At 37.9% G+C, this 8,665-nt stretch overlaps 1 non-coding gene across 1 annotated transcript; it reads right to left on the reverse strand.

The window, feature by feature from the left end:
* Nucleotides 1–8,358: 8,358 nt before the first annotated feature.
* LOC111815278 lies at nt 8,359–8,464 on the reverse strand. Its single transcript, XR_002819999.1, has one exon. It is a non-coding gene; the product is annotated as a U6 spliceosomal RNA (small nuclear RNA).
* Between the last annotated feature and the right edge of the window lie 201 nt (nt 8,465–8,665).

Consider the following 8,665-nt stretch of genomic DNA (forward strand, 5'->3'; position numbering starts at 1 on the left):
TGCAGCAGCCAAGCCAAGGCGACCTGAGTTTCATATGTCAAAGGCTCCTGATGGGAAGGCAGCTCCGTAGTGCTCTTCCAGAAGACGCGTGGATTCTCTCCCTGGATATACCAAGAAAGAAAAGCAATAGTGCCAAACAGGATGCTTTTAAATCCATTCATAGCTCTTCCAAGGGAAAATATTGCCTGGAGTTTTGTTTTGCTTTGCTTTGTGTTTTCTCTCTCTTTCTCTCTTTTTTAACAGAAGAGCAGAATTAAGGTGGTACTGCATGTATGTATGTCTGTCTGTGTGCATGTATTTTTGTTTTGTTTTCTTTGGAGTAGCTTGGTGAAAGTCTGGAAGTAGAGAAGTTAGAGATGATCTTAAGTCACTGTCAATTTTTTAAAAAAGCTTGTCACAGAACCCCCAAAAAATGTTGATTTGGGAAATTAGGAAATAACACCATGGTTATACTGAATCAGAGCATCTTTGAGTAGTACCCATTTTATTTATTTATTTATTTATTTATTTATTTATTTATTTATTTATTTTTGCACTGGGAACTGAGTTTAGGACCTTGCCAGGCATAGTGTCTTTTTAAAATAAATAGAGAAGAAAGGGCCAGCCAGATAGCTCAATGGATTAAAGCACTTGTTTAGGCAGATGCAGGGACCAGGTTCAATCCCTGGCCTGCCATGCTGGCCCTACATATGCTGGGGTGTGCTGAGACAGGCTGTGGTGGTGTGCACCCGTAATTCCAGCTGAAAATTATGGGCAGGCTGAAAAACAGGAGGATCCCTACTAATCCGATCTGTGCAGTGAGACCCTGTACACCCTGTGCTAAACACATAAGAAATAAAAAATGAACAAAAAAAATAGAGAAGAAATTTTGCTGTGTGTTGTGTGTATGTGTTTGTGTTTTTAAGATTTATTTATTTATTTATTTATTTATTTATTTATTTATTTATTTGGTACAGGGTATTTCTATGCAGCTCAGACTGATAGTTATCTTCCTGAGATTGCAGGCTTATGCCACCACTCCCAGTTTCAGGGCTGGCATAGCATTTGGTACTGGGGATTGAACTCAGGTCCTTGTGCTCGCCAGGTAGGCACTTAGACTCCTGAGCTATCTCTCCAGCCCTGTGTTTTGTTTTTTAATAAAATATTGTCACAGCAATTGTCTTCAGAGGCAGTTCCTTGGCTGGGATGAAGCCCTGAACTGCAAGCCAACTCTGATCGGTTCGTTAATTTAGGTCACTCCCAGCTGGGAGATGCTGAATGCTGGTTGACATTAGTATGTCATACCAGTCCACTGGAAATTCTGTAGTTTGCGCTTTAGCAAGCATGCATTCAAGATTCTTGCAATCTCCAGGCTCCTCTTCAGAAAGGCATAGGCTTGATTATTTCATTTTCTTTTACACCACTAACCAACATGACAGGTCCTGATCTGTATCTCTACCACCAGGGTCCCTCTCAGCTCAACACCCATGGGATGCTGGACTTTAAAGTGGTTCATAACAAACCAAATGCATAGCAAGAGATGGGCAGGGGTAATTCTACCTCAGCACATGTCACCACTAAGTAGATACTAAGAGATGGACACATCATCACCACAGTGTTCTGGCCTGGATGCTGGAACACAGGAAGGGAATTAGTAGAAAACTGGTAGCGTCTGGATAAAGCCCACCATAGAGTGGATGGTATTTTACTGAAGTTAAGGTCTTAGTGTTGCAAATGTTCCATGTTAAGTAATAAGTTGACATGAGAGGAGGCTGCTGAAAGGTTCCTGGGAGCTCTTGTGTTCTCTTTGCAACCTTCCTCTACATTGGAGATCAATGCAAAATATAAAGTAAAAAGAAAGATAAAGCAAGAATGGCAGCTTTAGATGCTGATTTTATCTCCTTATTTCTACAGATTGATAAGGATGAGTAAGAGATTCCTGAATTCTAGGTAGCGTATGAGAAAGAAATGAGTAACAACAGTATTTTCAGAACATTTGCTTTATCTTTTACTTATGAGTAAATAGAAAATCAAATGTTTGGTTTCTTTTCCCTGTAAGGAAAGTAACTAGTAAACATCTTTATGTGGCGTTTTATAGTAAGTTTTCTGATCAAAACTGTATTTTTTGTAATTCATCATTGATTGTATTTTTTTAAATAACAGATTACCTCAGCTCTATTTGCCAGCACCTATCTTACTGGATTTACATGAGATTATCTTCTTGATTTAAATTATACAATGTTTTTTGACACCATAAGAATGGTAAAACTTCCACTTTATACATTTGTTGGTGGTGTTACCAGGTCTTTTGGACAGTATATGTGAGTTTTATAATAATTTTTATTTTTCCCTTGCCAAACAAACAAACAAACAAAAAATACACTAGTAAAACTGAAAAAAAAAAAGGATGGCAGCTTCGACTCCTCTTCAGCCACTGGGTTGTTCAAACACTTCTTTGCCTCAGTTAACTTGCTGAAAAATGGAACTAGTAATAGATTTCAGGTCTCAGATGCAGTTGTTTTTTAAAAGGGAAATGAGATGACCTAAGCGCCTGTCTGATGGAGAGCCCCTAGTAATTCTTCAGTGGTCACTTGGGATCCAGGGCCGGTCGCCCAGAGGTTGCCTGTGAATGGAAAGACTACATCCAGAGGCGGTGGTCTAAACTTCATGGTCTGAATTACTGGGTCGGTAAATAAAAATGCTCAACTGGCCGCAAGAAGCAAGCCAAGTCTGATGAGTGAATGTTGGATGGACAGAATATTGAGTTATGTTTCTATAATGTTTATTTCAATAGAGATACAGTGTAAAAATTAATTGATGCTGACAACACAATAATTAAACCAGTGTAAACTCAACCTGAAAACTGACTAGCTAATCTGTCTAATTTTGGTTTCTTGGATTGGGTCAGTTTGCCACAAGAGAGACTGTAGACAATGTATTCTCTCAAAATAAAGGACATGGCAAAATTCCCCCTGGCCACTGAACAACAGGTGTTTGGTTTTCTGGGTTGATGGGTGTTCTCTGTTTTGGAAGTCACCAATTCCCAAACCAGACACCTTCAGAGGTGTCTCTGGGCCATAGGAACAACATTACAAAGTGTTTAACAGGCTAACTGGGAGATACTACGCTGTCACTCTCGAAAGCGCCCCCTTCTTGTGCAGTTTGAGAGCAGGCATCCAGGGTCAGCACAGAGCAAGTGTGGGTAGGGAAAGGCGCGTTACTGGGGAGTGAGGGGACACCAGCTCTTACCCTAAAGCCTGGCCGCCAGGATGTCCACTTCAGAGTCCAGGCACAATTCTACTTAAACAATTCTGCCATCTAGTGGACACCGTCCATCCTGCTACTTTCTTTTCAGGCTTTCTCTGATATAATTGAGGGGCAGGTATTGCTGCTCAAAGCCTAGGGTGCCTGTTGGTAGTGGGTGGGGAAGAAGGGAAAGAAAATTGTAACCCTCTCATAATAAAAGTAATCACTGGGTGTAAGAAAAGGTGAGGTCCTGCGGCCTTACCTCCAGAAATCCAAGCAGGTGGGAGTCCTGCTGGGCTGTGTGGCTTCAGATCAGCAGAGAGAACAGCAGGCAGGGAGACCACCTGTTAAGCGAAAATCCAAAAATCTTCAAAGAGCTTCCAATGCCAAAAACCTGTGATGCTAATCCTCCTGGGTCCCAACCATCTTTGAAGGCAGCCCCTTGTTAGTCCTGCCTCCTCCCACCGCTGAGAGCTGTGTGCCCCCCTCTGAGCTCCAAGATGATTTTTTTTTATTTTGGAAGACAAAGAAAGGTTATTTGTACTCCTGCAGTTGCACAGAGAAGATATATGATTGCTCTTAGCTCAAAATCATTTTCTCATGTAACTTTCTTGTGTCTGCAAACTTTGATATGAATGAATTACCATGCAATTTACTCTTCAAACAAAGATAATGTGTTTCAGTAATGATATAGAATCTTTTGAGACTGCCAAAGAAAAGGTGAAGAAGCTTGGAGGGGTAATATTAGGTTAGAAAAATAGTTGTTGTTATGATTACTAAAGTATTTCCAGACTAATGGTTGGGGGGAAAATGGAAGAGTTATTTGAAAATAAAAATGAAATTATATTACACAGCAAAATATTAGGATTGTCCACACTCCAAATAAACCTAGAACTAAATGGGAAATTTATACTTTTGTGTTGACTTTGATGTGAGAAGAACCTGAAAGATTTTCCCAAGAATGAATATACCGAATGCAGCAACATGGGACCCTTCATATTTTTCCTGTTAGAACATAAAAATGGGTAATTCTTTAAACATTTTATAAACGAGAAGAAATGATGAATTAGAAAATACCCTAGAAGGGCTGGTCAAATAGTTCAGCAGATTAAAGTGCTTTCAAGCAGGTGCAGGGTGTGGGGGTTCAATCGCCTGGCCAGCAGTGTACCCTGAGATGGAATTGAGACTGGGCATGGTGGCACGCACCTGTAATCCCAGCTTTTCGGAGGCTCTAAACAGGAGAATCACTATGAGTCTGATCTAGTAGTGAGACCCTAAACACCCTGTAGACCCTTCCCTAAAATACGAAAGAAAGAAAGAAAGAAAGAAAGAAAGAAAGAAAGAAAGAAAGAAAGAAAGAAAGACCCTAGAAAATAACTGTTATTTGCATTTTCAACATTTCTGATCTATTTATTGCTGATGTGTTTTTATTTTATCCTAACCTTTTGATTGTCTTATTATTTAGCAGTTTTTGTTTTCCTGCTGACTTTTTTGCTTGCAGTTTTCACTGCTTTATGAAATTCATAATTTTTTATTCTAAGTGAATCCATTATTATTTAATTGATAAAATTGTATATATTTATGTTGTACAACATGAGGTTTTGAGACATGTATGCATCATGAAAGAGCTGGTGGGGTAATTAACAAATACATTTTCTAACCACTTATTTTTGGTCTGAATACTTACAGCCTACTTTCCGTGGTTGCCAAATATCCAATATTTTACTATTAACTATAGCTGCTATGTTGTTACAGCACATTTCTTGAACTTATTCCTCCTGTCTAAGTAAATTTTGTGTCTTTTGGCCAACGTCTCCCTGGTCTCCTGCCAGACTCTTGTAAGCTCATCTTAAATTGGTATGTCATTGTTGCTGTTGATTATAGTGTTTCCCCTCTGGGGGGTCTCAGGCACTCTACATTATGGAAGAGTCCTTGTATTTGCTTTCACGGAATGCCCCAGAGATTTTGATGGGTGAGGCTCAGATATTCCATTAATTTCTCTGTTTGGGAATCATACACAACATGGATGTATGGACTTGGACTTCAGGCTTTGATTTCTCCTGGGAGGTTTATTTTTTCATCTAGAGAAAAGCTTTCTTGACTTTTCCTGAGGCTGTTGTGTAAAAAAAAGAGGGGGGCAGTCTTCCAGGCTCTTAAGTTTATAGTCCATGCTGCCTAGAAGCCCGGGACTTCCTCTCTGTTTCCTCTTGGAGCTATATTTGATTGTCCGTAGCCCTGAAACCAGAACCTTAATTCATGTGCTTTCACTCGGCTACCTTCCTTGACTCTACACCTAAGAATTATCCTGATTTTCTAATTCATCTTTACGTTTTTACTCAAACAATAGTGTTCTGCTTTCCACAGCATTTCATGAGCTTCTGCAGGACTGCCTCAGTGTGAAGCAGAAGGTCGTGTCACTGGAAGTTGAATATTTTCCAGTCTACATAATGTATCAGATCGTTGAGATACTGCTCTTCGTTCCTGTACAAATTACTTCATAAGTTAAAAGAAAACCTAAGTTCTGTCATTCAACTCCTTCAAAGCGTCCAGGGGGAGATGGTAAGTCCTGCCCCATCTGTCCATCCTAAAGATGACATCTGCTTCTAACACCTTTCATACTATGGCATAGTGGCATTGCTTTTTGATATTTATTAAGAATCATTATGATGTCAAAATACAGATATTTATATGTAACATGCTTAGTATTCTTAGATAGCAAGGCATTTGCCGCAAGTTGTCACACATTAAAGTTCACGTACTAAATATTTTAGATCAGAAAACTTTAGACACCATCTCCTTGTGCCCATAAATGAAGAATTCCTATGGTCTCTGAACTACCTCTACAAAATGACTCTAAGCCAATAAGCCCAATGGTGGGAAGTACCATCACATTCCAATGTTATAATCAGTATCTAGAAACTTTTCTCAATAGATTTATTAATTAAGGAGAATATTCAGGGATTATAGACAAACTGCCTATGAGATATAACTTTTACATTCTCATGTTATAATTTATTAGAGTCCACCCATTACAGATGGCTAAAACAATTCCATAATGTACTTTTTAAAATTTAAGCAAAACTAACAGAGCCGTGCATCATGCCAACTGAGAGTGTTTACCATCCAGAAATGCAAGCCATTCCAAATCTTTCACCACATTTTACCATTTTTTAACTGTCCTAATATGTTAAGCACATAAATTATGTCATTATTTTTAAGTTCTAATTTTGTGTCTCTTGTATTTTTTAAATCAAATTTATTTGTTCCCATGTGAGTTTTATTGGAAAATAGAATCTCGTACAGATGGCATGACAAATAAAACCAGTGTGTTTCATTGAAACAGTTACTTTAACTTCAATTACCATGCCTGAAGGAGAACATGGATTGCAGTGAGAGAAGATTTTCATCACAAGAATTTCTAGATGAAAATAATTTGTCTTTTCCCTACATGACTTACCTCATTTTCTGGTATTTTAGAGTTATTTAAAACTTGCTAACTTTTTTTCTCTGTGGACAAATGTAATAACTACACACATCTTCCTAATATGTCAGAAATGCAGACATAATGGTAGCAACAAGGTTTAAATAGATCGATTCTTAATTCCGAATATCTGTAATGAATACAGAAACAATGATTTTCCCAAGGGACAATGCTAATGCTGGGCTAGAATGACAATCTAAAATTCATTTGGTATTTAGATTAAGGCAGATATTAGTTCCTCCCACAAACATTCACCCCCTGGCAGGCATTTTGAATTTACGCTCATTCAGAGGTGATACTTTGGATGTGGTGTTTTAAAACCTGACACAAACATTAGTAACTAATATGTGAAAAGGCACATTGATATTAAAATGCTACAGGAGGTCTGGCTCTCTAAGCTTTGCTTTTAGAGAGTAGTACATGCCAGATGTTTCAGAGAAAAGCATAAAATCCACATTATGTGCCTAATTGCACAGTATTATAACACAGGGGTGAGGATTTTTTTCTTCCCCTGACCTCAGCTGGTGATAACAATATGCCCCGGAGCATGAAAGAATCAGGCACCCTGAATTGTACAGCACCTCTTTGGTGTGTTTCCTCTGATAGAGTAGTGAAGAGTTTTAGCTTCAAAATCTCAACATATATGACTGATAGCAAATACTGCCAATAACATGGTCTATGTATGTGTACAAGTATTCCTAACAAACTAATATAATCACTACTGCAGCAAATTAATTAAAGGAAGAAGTACCTGGTGGTGAAGCCTGTACTACTACTGCAGGTCTGGGAGCATGAGGAGATACAGCTGTCTTTCCAAAAGTCCCCAGCATTAACGAGTACCGTGTCTACTTAAAGTGTTGCAGAAGTGAGCTGGATCCAATAAACTACTTTTCTTTCACTATGTCAGAGGCTGGTCACATAAAGGAAGGAATGGAGGAATGAAAAGAGTTCAAGGGAGACTCATGTTGTGTCCTTTAAAACTTACACCCACCGTTACTCAGTAGATACAAGTCATCTTGCAGCCTTCTTAGTTTCTGTGTCCCTACCTAGAAGAATAGTTTTGCAATGTAAATGGTTTGGAATTTATTCTCAGTTGGTTCTTCTCACTGACACCTATCACACAGGAAGGCAACTGAGCAAGTTATGATCCATGTACTATATTCAGACTTTGATCAGAATAACACTTGTTTCTAAAAAGGACCTGGATTAATATAAAAACAAGTTTATTAAATGCAAATTTTTTAAAGTTATATTTTTATATTCTAAATTTGTTGTCATATAAGACTCATACTTAGGTAAATGTGCAACTCTTAGAAATCCAAAATTGTTAATCTTTATTCATTTAATGATAGCTGGAATATATGCTCTTTTTCTTTTTACATTTAAAGAGAACATTATAGAGGGATGAAATGGCTTTAATAAAGGAAACTTAATTCAAAAAATAATCAAACTTTGCAACATTATTCATGCCATCATGTACAATTGATTCTGCATGGGAGATATAACTCCTGCCCGTATTCCTGGGGTCTGTCTTTTCCTACTAGCTTCCAAATTTATATTGCTCTTTCTCAACCTTTAGAAGCTCTTTCTGAGCTCTTTTTGTCTCACATCAGAATCTCTAATTTACGTTTTACTATTTTTAGTAAACAAAAAAAAATATGGAATGCTCCACAGATACCCACGCCATCCTTGCACAGGGCCAAGCTAGTCTTCTCTGCATCACTGCACTGTTAGTAGATGTGCTGCCAAAGCGACCACTGTATTTTACTTTTTAATTTAAAAATATGGTATGCAAATATATATATATATATATATATATATACACACACACACATATATATGGCAAACTGACTTTTTTAGCAATATAAATAATCTTTTTAAAATGGAAATAATAGTTTTGTATAATACTGCCATCTATTGGTGTCCAGGATTCTTAAGTACAGACCTCTTTGGTATTTA

This window comes from Octodon degus, unplaced genomic scaffold (assembly GCF_000260255.1).
Source record: "Octodon degus isolate 3935 unplaced genomic scaffold, OctDeg1.0 scaffold00013, whole genome shotgun sequence".
Taxonomy (NCBI): Eukaryota; Metazoa; Chordata; class Mammalia; order Rodentia; family Octodontidae; genus Octodon; species Octodon degus.